General features: G+C 44.1%; 1 pseudogene; it reads left to right on the top strand.

Moving 5' to 3' along the window:
- LOC147023756 (uncharacterized) overlaps positions 1-7,644 on the top strand; it is a 15,058-nt pseudogene extending 7,414 nt beyond the window's left edge.
- Positions 7,645-17,948: the final 10,304 nt, after the last annotated feature.

Here is a 17,948-nt window from a genome sequence, read left to right as displayed (position 1 = left end):
GCAATTCAAGCTGCTGCAACACAGGAGGACCATGATAAGTGGCAAGCAGCAGGAGGAGCAGCGGATGACAATGGACTTTGGTCAAACAAGGGGAAGGTAATAGCACCTGTTGAAATCCTTCCATGGCTTGCACGCATGGCCCATTTGAATGGACATGTGTGCAAGAGGGGGACTGTGAGACAAGTCCAAGAATCATGGTATGCCCCAGGGATTGGGAAAATAGCAGAAGGGGTCTGTAAAACTTGCCAGATATGTCAACAACACAACCAACACAAAATTGATAAGATAGGGCAGCCGGGAGCCCACCCGCCCCCATGGGGTCCTTTTGTGCACCTACAAATAGACTTTATAAATATGCCACCATCATGCGGATATGGAAATGTCCCTGGTAGTGGTAGACATGTTCACTAAATGGGTAGAGGCATACCCATGTACAAAGGCAGATGCTGCCACCGTTGTGAAGCACTTGTTAAAAAGCTTCTTCTGCCGATTTGGCATCCCTCACAAAATATCACATGATCAAGGGGGGAATTTACGGGGGAACTAACACAGGCAGCGTGTAAAGCACTGGGAATAAAACAGGCATTTCACTGTGTTTATCATCCAGAGTCAGCGGGCGCCGTGGAAAGGCAGAACGGTATCCTAAAGAACAAGCTGGCGAAACTAACAACGGAAACAGGGTTGAAGTGGCCAGATGCATTACCCTTGGCACTAATGAGCATGCGATCCACAGTGAACCGGAAGACAGGGTTATCCCCTCATGAAATACTAATGGGAAGGCCAATGCGACTTCCCGTAACTGCCCCCACCGACATAAACAAATTGAGTATTGCAATGATGGATGAAAACATGCTGACATTCTGTAAACAGCTCTCCAGGATCGCGAGGACGATACACACGAGAGTGAAGGAGGCCTTACCCGAGCCAGTGGAAAGGCCGTATCACACCTTCCAGCCAGGAGACTACGTACTGATAAAGCACTTTACAAGGAAAACGGCCTTGGAACCAAGGTGGAAGGGACCGTTTCAGGTATTGCTGACCACCCCAACTGCCGTAAAGTGCGAAGGTAAGCCTGCTTGGATACACTTTTCACACTGCAAACTTGCCATCCCAACAGAGGAGGAGATTGTGCAAGAATGAACCCATTACAGCAAATCCTAGTTGCTATAATTGCCTTATGGATGGGAAGCTGGGAAGTGGAAGGGCAAATTGATAACTGGACAATCCAACCCATCCAACAGAGGGGGAAAAGAGCAATTGGGAACCACACTGAACATTTACACGAGTTGGGAGTACATGGGATAAATACATTCTTACTTTTGTCGCACAAATATGCTACATTGAGTAATGAGACTAAGTGCTGGGTGTGTGCTTATCTCCCGCACTCCTCACAAACGGGCATGCCATTATCTGTGATCCCATTTGAGGAAATAGACTATTGTGGTGCTGCTTGGTACAACAATTTTAATTTGACTAAAACAACCGGTAACTCATCATGTGGAGACTTTACAGGTGCATGGTACCCTCCTTTTAATTTAAAGAAAAGACCTCCGTACTTCAGAATCACATATAAGCGTATGGGGTTTATCTGCCTTACTTGGACAAAGCCTCATGCCAGATTTCAGGCAGGGAACTCCACTTGTAATATATCAATAGAGATAAGTGACTTACCAGCCAACAGGAAGGGAGAGAATGGAACATATCCGAAGGTTGCATCTAATGGCACATATTTTGTGTGTGGGTATAGAGCCTACCCATGGCTGCCAAACAAATGGGGCGGTTCGTGTTATCTTGCTTACGTCGTACCGCACATGCGTTTGATCACTGATCCATTCTCTGAGATAGATCAGACACGACGTAAGAGAGCTATATCAGATGGGGCATATGCAGCAATGATAATTTTCCCCCGATATGGGGCCTGGGTGGCAGGTAGAGAACTTATCAGCATGGCATCAACATTGGAAATAATGGGAAACGATACCGCTGATGGGTTTGAAAAAATTAGCGCGGAGCTGGTCGCATTAAGGACTACTGTAATGCAAAATAGAATAGCTTTAGACATGATTCTAGCTGAGAAAGGGGGAACATGTGCTGTAATTGGCAAAGAATGTTGTACGTACATCCCAGATAATTCAGAAAACATTAATGACCTCGCGGGTCACATAAGGAAAGAGGCGAGCAAATATAAAGACTACAGTAATGATAACATGAGTAGTTGGTTAAAGGGATTGTTTGGGGGTTGGGGAGGAAGTGTTTTAAGATTTTTTATAACAATCCTGATAATCATCGTGGCAGCCTTTATATTACTGATGGTTTTCAAGGTAATTGCCCAAAAGGCCATTGGAAAGTGTTTTTCAGGATGGACAACAAAGCCCAGTACCCAGCCAGTACAGACGGCGATGGCTCCGGTGAACACTGCTGGACTGCTGCCCTCCTCAAACCTCCCTGCACTTACACCTACCCCCCCCATTCCAATACTATGTACCCCACCCATGTCACCCCAACCCACGAACAATGAAACATATTGTAACCTTGCAGTAGTCGCCGATCCATTACTCTGGCTTCCTCCGAGTGATGAACAATTGCTTCAACTCACATTGGACGAATGTCTTTCGTTGCTTGCACCAATTGAAGGGCTAGGTAGAAATACCATTTGATTTGCCTTGTTGGTAATTGCTGGCAAGGTGTGCCTTCATTATACTCTGGCTTGTAGTTTATCAAATATTCTTTTGCTTTGTTCATAAAGAACATTACATTTATATACTTTAACACTGCCTTACTTGTTGTTCATGAAGTCCATTAAGCGGCAATATATATAATGAAATATTTAATGGAACGTATATTCCTGTATAACTTCATTCTTGTTTAGCCATGAGCAATTCTTGTACGAGCAGCTTTTGGGAGTGCTTGGCTTCCTTATATTCTATGTTTAAATGTTGCGATATTTCCCGATTTCCCTTGTTGAAGACTTGGGGTGTTAGTGGACCGGTTGGAAAGTGGGTAGGAACCCCCTTTTGGGCTAGGGGGCGCAGGTGGAACTCCCGATCGTTTTGGACCATCTGGAGCTAAACCTAAGGATGGCCACCCACTGGAGGTTGCTATCTGCTGACCTGCCGGCCTGCGGATGCTCCTTTTCTTCATTTGTAGTTTCTTTTGCAAATGTTTCAAAGAAACAAGAGGAGGGAAATGTCGGGGATTGTATGTACTCTAACAGCAACCAAACATGTCTACTAGTGTTTGGTTAAAACTCTTTAGTTTCAATTGGAAAGAGAGAAAGGATAAATCTTCCCATTAGTTTATCTGTGCACTGTCAAGGAACTTGTTTTGACATTGTTACAACACAGCTGGCCTTGTCGACCGTTTGAATGACCTTGCTAATCGGGCAGCTGAGCTCCCTGGAATCTGTTGGACTACTGCCCAGAACTGTTAAGGCCTAAACAACATGTAGGAGGCTACCTTTTAAAATTCTTTAAGGGAATCAAGGGTGTTGTTTCTGCACTCTCTGTGCTCTCTTATCAGCAGTACTGACAGGAGAATGCAATAGATTAATGAATGGTAATAAATCCTCTTTGACACGCAGTCATTCAAAGGTCGCAGTAAATTGAATATAAGGCAGTACCGAAAGACCGCTCACCAGAGGATTAGGCTGGGTGGACTATTGTGTTCAAAGCCTGTTGTCTCTATATGCATATGTCTGCTGTGTAATAAACCCTTCTCTTGGTCTACCAAGATCGGTGATGAACAAAGCTTGACCTTAATCACTGTGGACCTCACCTGGATCTCAACATATATATATATATATATATATATATATATATATATATATATATATATATATATATATATATATATATATATATATATATATATATATATATAGTCAGACAACTTGACAGTAGACTCCATTGCAGTTGACTATGTTCAGTTAAAGGAAGAATATGACATTCTTGTGAAGCAGCAAGATCTAAAATCTATAACTCAAATAGCCCAGCTTTTACGTGAACGAGTAAAATGTGGAATCAAAGAGCAGCCTTGGCCCCCTGACCCTCGGGAACTTAATATCACATACATATCCTTCCCTGATTGTCTTGTGCAGTTCCTGAATCTCTTACTTAATGGTAAGAATGCAGCATCCTCCCATAATGAGAGGCTTTCACGGTCCATTGCCCAAGACATTGTCACAGCTGTATCAGCAGGCAAAGTAATCACCTCAAAGCATATTTTGATTCCATGGGTTATAAAGACTCTGACAGGAAATGTGGAACTGATCAAATTCATGAACCAGCTGGGACATGCATCTTTTTACTCCACCTTAGAGGAGATTGAAACTGCACTATGTATTGAAAAGCTAAAGAGTGCAGAAGATGATCATTTCCCTCTTCCTTCCAATATACATTCTTTCATCCCAACTGTACTGTCATTTGACAACAGAGATAGACAGGAGGAAGTACTGAGTGGAGCTGGAACTTCTCATCGTGTGAATGGCATAATCATTCAGCCAACATCATCATGTCAGCCACAAAAAGCAGTTATGACAGTAAACAAGAAAGACAAAAGGAGATCAATCTATCCAAATGAGAGACAGCTTCCTCATTATATCTCTGGAAAACGCGAAGGACCACCATCACTACCAGTGACTGAACTTCCTGAAAATAATGCAGCATTGAAAGCTTCACAAAAGAATCACCTTTGGATGATAGCACGGGAACAAGAGACTGACAATCAGACGATCGCTTCATGGACTGGATTTAATATACAAACCAGAACAGATATTGTAATTTCACAAGACACTGTGGGTTACCTACCAACTATAAATGCCCCAGCTACATAAATGGCAACTGTTCAAGAAATTATGTATCAGTCACTAAATATCCAAAAGTCGCTTCATCTCCAAAACATAGCAGTAGTAATGGATCAAGCTCTATATGCCAAAGCAACAGAAGTGGCTTGGAAATATCCAGGTAAATATGGAAGCATTGTTCTGATGCTCAGAAATTTTCATGTGATGTGCAACTTTCTGTCCATAATTGGCAAGCACTTTGGAGATGCTGGGCTACATGACCTGGCTGTGGAAGCAGGAGTCATTGCTGAAGGATCTATAAATAAAGTCCTTGAAGGAAAGCAGTACAACCGGGCAGTGCGTTTCCACAAACTCACCTATGAAGCAATGATGAGGTTAATATGGAGAAGCTTTGTACATTGGCTTGAAGAGAATCATGTTGAAGATCTTGAAAAGTTGAATCATACCATCCAGGCAGTCCACAAGCTATGTAATGACACATGTGTAGCAACTTATGATGCTGCAGTTAAGGATGAATCATGCAACAGTATTTTGCAGATATTCAGTGCTTACTTCAAGGTTCTGAAAACTGACAAAGGCCCATTGGCAGCATTTTGGATGACATATGTGGAAATGTTCGAAATTTTTCTTGGGCTTCTTCGTGCCGACAGAGAAGGTGACTGGCAACTACATCTTGCATGCATCAGAAAAATGATTCCATGGTGTTTTGCAATGGACAAAACCAATTATGCAAGGTATCTTCCAGTCTACTATGCCCAGATGTGCCAACTTCAGAAGACAAGCCCAGAGTTGCATGCTCACTTTGTTGGGGGTGGATTTTCAGTTCAGCTAAGCAGCTTCAATCCATTTGGTCAAATAGCAGTGGATCAAACAACTGAAGAGACTGTCAATAAGGACACCCAGACTGCAGGAGGAACATGTGGCTTCAGCCTGAAACCAGGAACTGTTGCCAGGTATTATCTTACAGCTGAACATCGAGCTATGGCATTGAGGAAACTGCGTGAACATGTATCTGCCAGATGTAGAGGACTTAGTCATACAGATTTACAGCATTCACAAATCAAGCGAGATGAGTCTGATGTTACATCAATGGTTGATCTGTTGGAGAACAGTTGGTCAAATCCTTTTCATCAGGATCCATCAGATCTCATTAACCTGTCCACTGGAGCAGTGGCCACTCCTGAAATAGCTAATTACATTTTCAAGGTGCAGGAGAAAGGATAAGAAGCCTACCAGAATTTCAGGGTGCAGAGACTTGAGAAGGGTGAAGGATTCTATGACACACTGACAAAACTTAGGCTGAAAACGTTTTCTTCAGTGAATAAGAAGCCAGTGAAAGGATCAACTAAAGAAGTAATCTTGAGAGCTGATAGGAGATTGTTTGGCAACATGATCCTCATTGCCCAGAACAGAAAACTAGATATGTGCAAAGTTTTGAGTCACCCTCTTGGTCCTCTGCCATGGACACTTGCAAATTGTGATGGTACAGTGAAGAAAACCAATAAAGCTGTCATCACAAAGCATCTGGAGACAAAAGTATCAGCCACTGAAGAACTTCCTCAACCAAATGCTACACTGATTGATGCAATGGGGCTCATTCAGAAGATGCATGGAGAGAATCACACCTTTGCTGAGCTGTCTGATCGTGTTTTAGCACAGATACTCCATCCCAGCCATGGAAGTAGAAGAATTGATGTAGTATTTGATGTGTACAGAGACCACTCAATCAAATCTGCTGAACGTGTCAACCGCGGTTCACAGGAAGGAATAACCTTTGGTCAGATACGACCAGGACATAAAATAAAAAACTGGAGAAGGTTATTGGCCTGTGCTGAGAGTAAGAACCAACTGATACAGTTTCTAGTGGACAGCTGGAAAGATCCCAAGCAAAGACAACAACTTAGCAACAAAACAATGTTTGTCACATGTGGAGAAAAATGTATCAAGTTCACCCAAGAGAGCCATGAGGAGATAGAAGCTCTTAAATCAGACCAAGAGGAGGCAGACACTCGGCTCTTATTACATGCCAAGCATGCTTCAGTGAGTTATCCTGCATTACTTATAATAGCAGATGACACAGATGTGTTCATCATTGCTCTTGGTCTGTGCAGGCAAATCAACAATGAAATGTTTATAAGGCGTGGAAACAAAACTCGTCTTAGGCTTGTGAACATCTCACGATTAGCCACTGCACTGCACTGTTGGGACTTCACCGTTGGACTGGCTGTGACACAGTGAGTGCACTGGCAGGACAGGGAAAGTTGAAAGGACTGAAACTCATCACCCAAAATGAGAAGTACAGGGATGCATTTACTTCACTAGGAAGCCAATGGGATTTGTCTTCAGAAGTGTTTAATACCATTCAAGAGTTCACTTGCAAGCTGTACAGCAGAAATTCCAAAGTGCATGAAGTAAATTAACTGAGGTATGACATTTTCCGATGCCACAGAGGAGAAATTGACTCTGTCCAGCTACCACCATGTGAAAATACCCTCCTGCAACATACACGCCGGGCAAACTACCAGGCTGCAATATGGAGGAGGAGCTTAGACAATTCCCCTGCCATTCCAGATCCTACAGAGGGTCATGGTTGGGCCAAATGTCAGGACAGATCTCTCATGATCAACTGGATGACCACTTCACCAGCACCTGAAATGGTCATAGACCTAATTTCATGCAGATGCACTCGAGCATGCCGACCATCAGAATGCACATGCATGTTGAATGGAATCAAGTGTACAGCAGCATGTAAGCTTATGGAATGTGCTCACATGGTTGATGAAGACAGTGATGACCACTACCAGGATGCAGCAGATATGTGTGACAGTGAAGACGATGATTAATAGCAATCTCATATACATGTACTTTCTATTCTGGCAATATGCTGTTTAGCATTCCTATAATAAACTAATTTCATGCAAGAAAATAACTGATAAAAATCAATTAGAATTATTCTTACTTTCTATGAACGATGATACAGTCTATATCATGTTATTCAGATGTACAATATGTGGTGAAACATAATCAAAATATAAAACAGCTGATACTGCAAAAGTGGTAGCTTGTTCATATTTTTATATAGATCTGTTTAGCAGGGGAAAATGTAAAGGTATCATCATTAACCCTGTGAACATATCCAAAAAGGTGTAAGAAATGTTGACCTATACAAGTTACATCTTATGTGAGCATCTTGAACAGAAATTACACTGATATTATTGGCCAAACGTAATGACTAAAGGCCCAGTCACACCTTGACGTTTTAGCCAGCGATGGCAACGTATTAAAATTTATGTAAAACGCTGGCTTAAGTTGAACTTTTGATGTTTTTTTTTTTAAAGATTCGGACGTATTCATAGCGACTTGGTCTTATGTATAACGCATTAGTAACGGACACAGAACGTTTCGTTGTGTTATAGATAACTTTTACCAACGAATGCTGAACCTGTTGTCGGCCTACACAACCTATGCCCAACGATAGTCTAACTTAGGCATAGCGCGTTGCACGCATCGCCGACGATGTCGTGACGTAGCCTATTAAAAGGCTGACGCACAACGATTCGAATCATAACTGCCGTAGAAATGGAAGTGTCAACATCGCAGTCACACCTTGGCGATCTTGCCAACGTATGCCAACCTAAAGGCCCGGTCATACCTTGACGTTTTAGCCAACGTATGCCGATTTTTGAATTTTTTTTCTAAAACGCTGGCACACGTTGAATATGTTATGGGTAAGTTTTGATAACATTGAGAGCACGCTGAAAAACACTGCCATACATCGTTGTACGCTGGCTTTAAACGTTGTACTTTTTGGTTGTCCTCAAATTTTTTCATGCTTGAAATTTCACGACGTATGCCGGCGTATGATTCACACGTTCCGCTACGCTGGCCACAGGTTGTATGCACGGTCTGCGATCGTTGACAGACGTCAGCACATGCTACTTGTAAGTTAATCATAAGTTGAGACATGCCGAGGTAATGTTTAGCGTGCCCGAAACTTATTTCTAACCTATGATTAACGTGTTGTTGGCACGTTACGCGATCGTTGCCACACATCGACAGACGTTACTTTTAAGTTACTCATAGGCTGAAAGACGTCGGTATAATGGATCGTCCTTGCGTCAGCGTCCACGACCACGGCCAGGACACTTATTTGCAGCATTCTTCAAACTTTTCTTCGGCATGACGAGGATGTTCACACTTCGATGTCTAGCTTGGCTATGATTCCAATTGTCCATCGGCAGCGTCTATTTAAAATAGTCGAGTTTGAGCGTTTTAACACGTTCAGAAGAAACGCTTCAAATTTCCAAACCCCAGCGTCAAAAAACAAAGGCGAGTGACAGCAATTTAAATCGTTCATTGTAAACAATGAAAATAGTTGAGTGGTACCGTTTAAAAGTCGTTGAGTGTAAAAAAAAATCCAATTGTTGAGCGCAAGCGTCTACTTTCAAGAGTGGGGTTTGAGCGATTTATCACGTTCAATAGAAACGATGAAAATTTCCGAGCGCCAGCGTCAAAAAACAAAGGCGAGTGACAGCAATTTAAATCGTTCATTGTAAAGAATGAAAATAGTTGAGTGGTACCGTTTAAAAGTCGTCGAGTGTAAAAAAAAATCCAATTGTTGAGCGCAAGCGTCTACTTTCAAGAGTGGGGTTTGAGCGATTTATCACGTTCAATAGAAACGATTAAAATTTCCGAGCGCCAGCGTCAAAAAACAAAGGCGAGTGACAGCAATTTAAATCGTTCATTGTAAAGAATGAAAATAGTTGAGTGGTACCGTTTAAAAGTCGTCGAGTGTAAAAAAAAAATCCAATTGTTGAGCGCAAGCGTCTACTTTCAAAAGTGGAGATGCAGCCATTTAAATCGTTGAGTTTATCATTTAAATCGTTAAATCGTTAAACGCAAGGACGATCCATCATAACCCACACCCTCCCCCTCACACTCACCTACTACTGCCAACATGAACAAACTACTACTAATACTAATACTAATACTAATACTAATACTGATACTGCTACTGCTGACATGGACATCGACTCAAAAAGGACTCGAAAACACTGTTGGGTTCCCCTTTTATGAGCACCATTTTTATATACCAATTCCCAAAACCGCTGGGAACACGTCTTTATATGGCAGTTGTAAGCTAGAAACACGTTCATTTATTTTTTTTTGTCGACCGGAAGACGTCATTGGAATACGTCTACATACGTCGATGTGTGTTGGGACTGCGTAAAGAATTGGTTCAAAGCACGTCAAACATAAGTTAGAAATAAGTTTCACGTAAAAAGACATTACCGCGACGTGTTTCGACTTATGAGTAGCTTATAAGTAGCCTTTGTGGACGTGTGTAAGCGTCCACATATCATGTGTACAACCTATCCCCATCGCATGTGGAACGTGTGTCATACGCCGAGTACGTCGTAAAATTTTGAACATGTTTAAAATTTCTTGACATACTCTACTTACTACGACGTATGATAGCGTACTTTAGCGTTCTACTCACGTATAACAAACTTACTCATACCGTATTTGACGTGCCCCAACATTTTAGACACATTTTTCTTAGGTCGGCATACGTTGGCAAGATCGCCAAGGTGTGACCGCGATGTTGACACTTCCATTTCTACGGCAGTTATGATTCGAATCGTTGTGCGTCAGCCTTTTAATAGGCTACGTCACGACATCGTCGGCGATGCGTGTAACGCGCTATGCCTAAGTTAGACTATCGCTGGGCATCGGTTGTGTAGGCCGACAACAGGTTCAGCATTCGTTGGTATAAGTTATCTATAACACAACGAAACGTTCTGTGTCCGTTACCAATGCGTTCTACATAAGACCAAGTCGCTATGAATATGTCCGAATCTTTAAAAAAAAACATCAAAAGTTCAACGTAAGCCAGCGTTTTACATACATTTTAATACGTTGCCATCGCTGGCTAAGACGTCAAAGTGTGACCGGGCCTTAAGAAAAATGTGTCTAAAACGTTGGGGCACGTAAAATACGGTATGAGTAAGTTTGGAAATACGTGAGTAGAACGCTAAAGTACGCTATCATACGTCGTAGTAAGTAGAGTACGTCAAGAAATTTTAAACATGTTCAAAATTTTACGACGTACTCGGCGTATGACACACGTTCCGCATGCGATGGGGATAAGTTGTACACACGATATACGGACGCTTACACACGTCCACAAAGGCTACTTATAAGCTACTCATAAGTTGAAACACGTCGCGGTAATGTCTTTTTTACGCGAAACTTATTTCTAACTTATGTTTGACGTGCTTTGAACCAATTCTTTACGTAGTCCCAACACACATTGACGTATGTAGACGTATTCCAATGACGTCTTCCGGTCAACAAAAAAAATAAATGAACGTGTTTCTAACTTACAACTGCCATATAAAGACGTGTTCCCAGCGATTTTGGGAATTGGTATATAAAAATGGTGTTCATAAAAGGGGAACCCAACAGTGTTTTCGAGTCCTTTTTGAGTCGATGTCCATGTCAGCAGTAACAGTATCAATATCAGTATCAGTATTAGTAGTAGTTTGTTCATGTTGGCAGTAGTAGGTGAGTGTGAGGGGGAGGGTGTGGGTTATGATGGATCCTCCTTGCGTCCGCGTGTCCATGGGTAGGAGACATCTTTGCACCATTGTTCGAAGTTCTTCGCGGCTAATTTTTTATGGGGCTTTTTCAACAATGAGCTCTGGCTTGTTTTTACGATTTAGGTCTATTCATAACAGGTTGGACAAATGCACAATGAACTCATAATGTGCATAGAGCGCTTCGATAACTTATAGATACGGTATACCAACGAATAATTATCGTGTAGCCGGCGTTCACAAACTATGCCCAACGATAGCCTAACTTATCCATATCGTGCGGCAGTTTATCTTTTCCAGTGACGTGGGGTTTGCTATTCATAGGCTGCCACTCAACGATTTAAATGGCTGCATCTCCACTATTGAAAGTAGACGCTTGCGCTCAACAATTGGATTTTTTTTTTACACTCAACAACTTTTAAACGGTACCACTCAGCTATTTTCATTGTTTACAATGAACGATTTAAATTGCTGTCACTCGCCTTTGTTTTTTGACGCTGGGGTTTGGAAATTTGAAGCGTTTCTTCTGAACGTGTTAAAACGCTCAAACTCGACTATTTTAAATAGACGCTGCTGATGGACAATTGGAATCATAGCCAAGCTAGACATCGAAGTGTGAACATCCTCGTCATGCCGAAGAAAAGTTTGAAGAATGCTGCAAATAAGTGTCCTGGCCGTGGCCGTGAACGCTGACGCAAGGACGATCCATTATACTGACGTCTTTCAGCCTATGAGTAACTTAAAAGTAACGTCTGTCGACGTGTGGCAACGATCACGTAACATGCCAACAACACGTTAATCATAGGTTAGAAATAAGTTTCGGGTACGCTAAACATTACCTCGGCGTGTCTCAACTTATGATTAACTTACAAGTAGCATGTGTTGACGTCTGTCAACGATCGCAGACCGTGCATACAACTTGTGGCCAGCGTAGCGGAACGTGCGAGTCATACGCCGGCATACGTCGTGAAATTTCAAGCATGCAAAAATTTGAGGACAACCGAAAAGTACAACGTTTAAAGCCAGCGTACAATGACGTATGGCAGTGTTTTTCAGCGTGCTCTCAATGTTATCAAAACTTACCCATAACGTATTCAACGTGTGCCAGCGTTTTAGAAAAATTTTTCAAAAATCGGCATACGTTGGCTAAAACGTCAAGGTATGACTGGGCCTTAACACTGCAATTGGCCGTTATACTTGATTCAATTCCTAGTTATATAAAGTGAAACAATGGAATAATTAGGACTCTATATCACTGATATTAATGTTTAATAACCAAGTCATGCATAAATACCCTGAAATAAGTCAACTTTGATATATATGGTGATTATAGGTGAAAAAATGTGGAAAAAATGATTAAAAAACGTTACTTTTTCACAGCATTTGTGTTCATAAATAAAAAAGTAATTAACATTACTGAACAAAATACACACTAAAAGATGCAGAATTTTATACTGAATCATACGAATGTGACATCATGTGTTTATGTTAAGCCATTGTGGAGATATGGCCAATTTACTGACATATATCAAGGTCATTGAAAAGTGGGGCCATTTTTAAAGATGGCCGCCAAAATACCATTGAGCTGGGCATGAGAAGCGTCCATCACACGATTCCATACTCTACAGACATCAAGGTAACTGAAAAGCAAAGTGGCTTTTACTCCCTCAATTTGGTAGTCAACACTTCATTTTTGATGTCTGGCTCATGGACTAATTTGGGTCCGTTTGTTTGTTTGTCCACACAGAACTTTCATGTTTTTCTCATCAACTGCTTGTCGGATTGACATGAAATTTTCACCATTGGTGCGACTACTCATGCAGAATTTTTAATGATAATTATGATGTCATAGTGTTGTGGGCTGGGGTTCGGCGGCGATAAACGACCACCAAGGGGAGCAGTAAGGTCAACTCCACCAAACACCCCGGAATTTAGGTCGTGACTCTCGGATAAGTCCGAAAGGTCACGGGTCCCTTAGCGGACTGTGGTCGCCAATATTTCGATGGCGTGGGGTAGGGTTAATTGCCCAATTTCAATATACCTAAGTACCCACGTCGTCAAATTACCAGGGAAGTCACACCCTCGACGGACTCCGTTGAACCGGGTCGCTCTAGCGACCTCGGTCTGGTGTAACCGAGCGGAATTACCAGAGTCTATCGGTCCAAACGACAACTTACGGCACACGGCCTCCCCAATTCCCAATACGCACCGTGCTAAACCAATGAAATAAAGTGACAGACAATGATCTGGTACATTGAACAATTGGGGGTTTATTTATAATGGGGCAGGGGAGCATGAAAAGAGCAGAGTTAAAACCGAATATGAGAAATTACATTTACAAGGAACACAGGCACTTAACAGTTTCTACTTACAGACAGGGCCCACGGACACACACACACACACACACACACACACACACACACACACACACACACACACACACACACACACACACACACACACACACACAATAAATGGACCCCATGGGTCTTTATTCGGCCCCTCAGCCCAGAGGGAAGGCGAGCTGGGGGAACAGAGCCTGGCCGGGTACCTTCCCGCCTCGTGCGGTCACACCAGACTCCAACCTCAACGGTGGGCCACCGTGAAAGACCGCAGACCACGACCGAGACCAAGCCACCATGAGGAGCTACCGCAAAGCAATAGGCCATGATCACTCCTGTACTCCCCTTCTTGCCTTTAGACGGGGCGAACACTTTATCTGGCTGGGGCGGAGCCGGCCCTGAGGAGATGAGCCTCCTGATTGGATGGGGTGTGTCAGGGCGTCTTGGAGGCGCGCCCCCCGAAGAGGCTCTGTAGTTGTTCCCGGCACTCCGGCTTCCCATTGGCTGGAGCGCCTCGATCCTGCTCGCCCTTTGCCCATTGGCTGGAGGAAACGCTCCATGCCCTTCCTCGGAGCGGAGCCTTGATCTGAAGTGATGGAGCCTCCGCCCCCGCCTTCAGCCAAAAACATGTGGGCAATGGAGTCGGTGGTTTGAGGAAGTGAAGGGGATTTGTTGTAAAAAAAAACTAACTATAAAGAAACTTCGCAGCACACACATGTAATTCCCGTTAGACATAGGGGATGGGGCCCTAACGATAAACACATACTTATCGAAATAACTGAACTGCAGGGACTGCTGACTGTCTGTGTGCAAAAGGCTTCCAAATGCATAACAATAGGTCATGGTGTGGTGTAGCAGCCATATTGGAAAGACTTTGGACCTCTATCTCTGAAACCACACCAAGGAAAAAATTGAAACTTGGCACATAGCAGATACTCCTCGTGGGGAATTGGTGATTTTTTTGATGACGTTATAGGTGCCTTTGTTATAACATCATAATTACATATGTAGAACGCTACATCCGATCAGTATGAAAATTTTTGAGGGTCATTTAGGGATAAAATAGTCCACAAATTTTCTTTCATGATGTCATTGGTCACGTGATTCGGCAGCCGTATTGTAAAAAAAAAAAAAAAAACCTTAAAAAAAATCCCCTCCAAAATGGCTGAACTGGTCATCACTGCAATCTGTTATAAAGTGGCAGTTCTAATTGTCTCATTACTTACGTAACACACCAGTAAATAAACACCACACAAAACTGTGGTGCAAACTCCCCCACTAAACCCTCTCCCCCACCAGGTTTTTTGGTGAGGAGGGTGTTTGGATATGGACACCCAGCAGGATTAAAATCAAAAACTGTCAAAGGGCGGAGGAGCTCCTTGTGAGCCAACTGCCATCCATATCTAGTGCCCAACTGTGTCTGCAGACATCCTCCTGCAGTTGGGTTACTTTTTATTAGGAGGTTGGTGGCAGGATTTGCACTCCGGCTACCGTAAAACGCTTCATTCCGCAAAACACAAAAACGCAAAAAAAAATCTGAAAACCCACTCCGTGGGAGTACCTCATGTGCAGCTTCCCTTCGCAGGGCAGCTCACCGGATGACGGGATTGGGGCAAAGCCTTCGGGACCCACAATCTTTGATGATCAGAGGGAAACCACGGGGTAACATTCCCGGGTCAGATTGCGGGAGAGTGTGTCGGAGTGGTGCTGAGGTGCCGTCCACCAGACTGCGGTCTCCTTGGGTTAACCTGAGGCGGTCCCTTCGGGTGGGTGCCTGGAATGACCTATCCCAAAGAGAGGATGATCACCTGTCTCTGTTATCATCTGAGCTCAAGCGTTTGGACATCGGTATTGCAGCACTCTCTGAGGTTCCTAGACCGGATTGCGGTGAGATAATGGTGGGTGGTTACACCTACCATTCGTCTGGTCACTCTGATGGTTACCATACTCAAGGAGTTTCTGTAGCTGTGTCCAATAAGCTGACCCCAATGATAATTGAGGTAACACCGGTCAACGAGCATATTATGACACTAAGGATTCGTCACTCCTTAGGTGTCATTTCCCTAGTCTCTGTCTATGCTCCAACTGAGGCGAGTGATCTCACCATGAAGGATGCATTCTACACCATGCTCGAGTCTGTGGTTGATCAGTGCCCCAGACGAGATACACTTCTAGTCTTGGGGGATTTCAATGCATCGACTGGAACTGATAGGGATGGTTATGACACATGTGTTGGTCCCCATGGATCAGGAACTATGAACCAGAATAGCACTAAGTTCCTTGACTTTGCAAGAAGTCATGGACTTAGGGTGGCGGGTTCATGGTCTCAGTGCCCACAAGCTCATCGCTGGACTTGGTATTTCAACGCTGGCGGTGTGGCAAAGGAGATTGACCATGTCCTCATTGATGGTCGCTGGAGGATGATACAGAACTGCAGGGTCTACCGGAGTGCTCAGTTCCTCAATACTGACCATCGGCTTGTTGTAGCAACTCTAAAGCTGCACCTTAAATCCGGGAGAATGGTACCATCCCAGCCTCGGCTGGATGTTGGCAAGTTCAAGGATGAGAGGGTAGCTGAGGAGTTTGCGAACAGGCTGAGTGGACATCTGGGGGGTCTGGGTGCTTTGGGGGGTCCTGAAGAGTTGTGGAGTGCCTTCAAGACCACCGTCCTTGATGTTGCCGGTGGATGCCTTGGAGCTCACCGCAGGGCAAAGAAGAATTTTGTCTCTCAAGGGACACTGGATACCATTGGCCAGAGTCGCAGGGCCAGGCTGAATAGCAGAGCTGAGCTGTTCAGGGAGCTGAGGCGTAAAACTGTACGTGCACTTAGGGTGGACAAGGAGGCCTATGTGCGAGGAATCTGTGAGGGGGTAGAGCATCACCTGTGGACAGCTGATTCTCATCCCGCTTACAGGAGAATTCGTGCATTGCATTCATCCAAGCCCATCCCTCGAAACACTGCAGTTAGAGCAGAGTGGTAGGCGCTTGACAGAGGAGTCTGAAGTGAAGGCCCGCTGGGCCGGTTACTTTGAGCGGTTGTACCAGGCTGATCCACCAGCTGTTGAGTTGGACATCAAGTTCAGTTACAATCCCTGTTGCTGATCCTCCAATCAACTGTGGTCCACCTTCGCTTGTGGAAACACGGGCTGCGGTGAACCAGTTGAAACGGGGTAAAGCTCCAGGGATCTGTGCAATCCATGCTGAACTTCTCAAGGCTGGTGGAAATGCTGCACTCGTGTTGTTGCATGCAGTGTTGTGCTTGCCTGGAACACAGGCATCATCACAACTGATTGGAAGAGCGGCCTTGTTGTCCCTCTCTGGAAAGGGAAGGGCGATCGCCAAGACTGCAACAACTACCGAGGGGTGACGCTGCTCTCAGTGTCGGGCAAGGTCTGTGCTCGGATAATTCTTGATAGGGTTCGCCACCATCTGCTTGAGCAACAGCGTCCAGAGCAGTCAGGCTTTACACCAAAGAGGTCAACGATTGACCGTATCCTTGCTCTTTGGGTCCTCACCGAATGCAGACGAGCGTTTCGGCAGAGGCTGCTTTCAGCCTATGTTGATCACTGTAAAGCGTTCGATTCAGTGAATCGGGATGCCCTCTGGAGGATTCTTGATCTTCGTGGGGTGTCACCAAAACTGATCCATCTGATGTCTGAACTCTACTCTGGTACTGAGAGTGCTGTGAAATGTGGTGGTACCATCTCTGACTTATTTCCAGTTGTTACTGGAGTTCGTCAGGGGTGTGTACTGGCCCCCACACTTTTCAGCACTTGTATGGACTGGATTCTTGGGAGGATGTTGGAGAGATCAAGCTGCGGTGCATCGTTTGGGAAAGTCAAGATCTCGGACTTTGATTTCGCAGATGATGCAGTCATCTTTGCGGAGACTTTAGATATCCTTTTGGGGGCCCTCGAGGTGCTGAATGAGGAATCGGAGCCGCTGGGATTACGGGTTTCTTGGGTCGAAACGAAGATCCAGGCTTTCAATGACATCTTGGATGCTACTGTCCTGTCTGTGTCTGTTTGTGGTGAGGATGTTGAGGTCGTGGAGAGATTCACTTACCTTGGCAGTAATATTCATGTCTATGCTGGCTGTGAGTCAGAGGTCAATATACGTCTGGGTCGGGCCTGGGGAGTCATGGATTCACTGGATCATGGGGTGTGGCGCTGCCAGTACCTGTGTAGGAGGACGAAAGTCAGAGTC

This window comes from Eptatretus burgeri, chromosome 7 (assembly GCF_056783735.1).
Source record: "Eptatretus burgeri isolate ZD-2024b chromosome 7, Ebu_testis_v1, whole genome shotgun sequence".
In the NCBI taxonomy this organism is placed as follows: Eukaryota; Metazoa; Chordata; class Myxini; order Myxiniformes; family Myxinidae; genus Eptatretus; species Eptatretus burgeri.
This window is presented reverse-complemented; position numbering and strand designations above follow the sequence as displayed.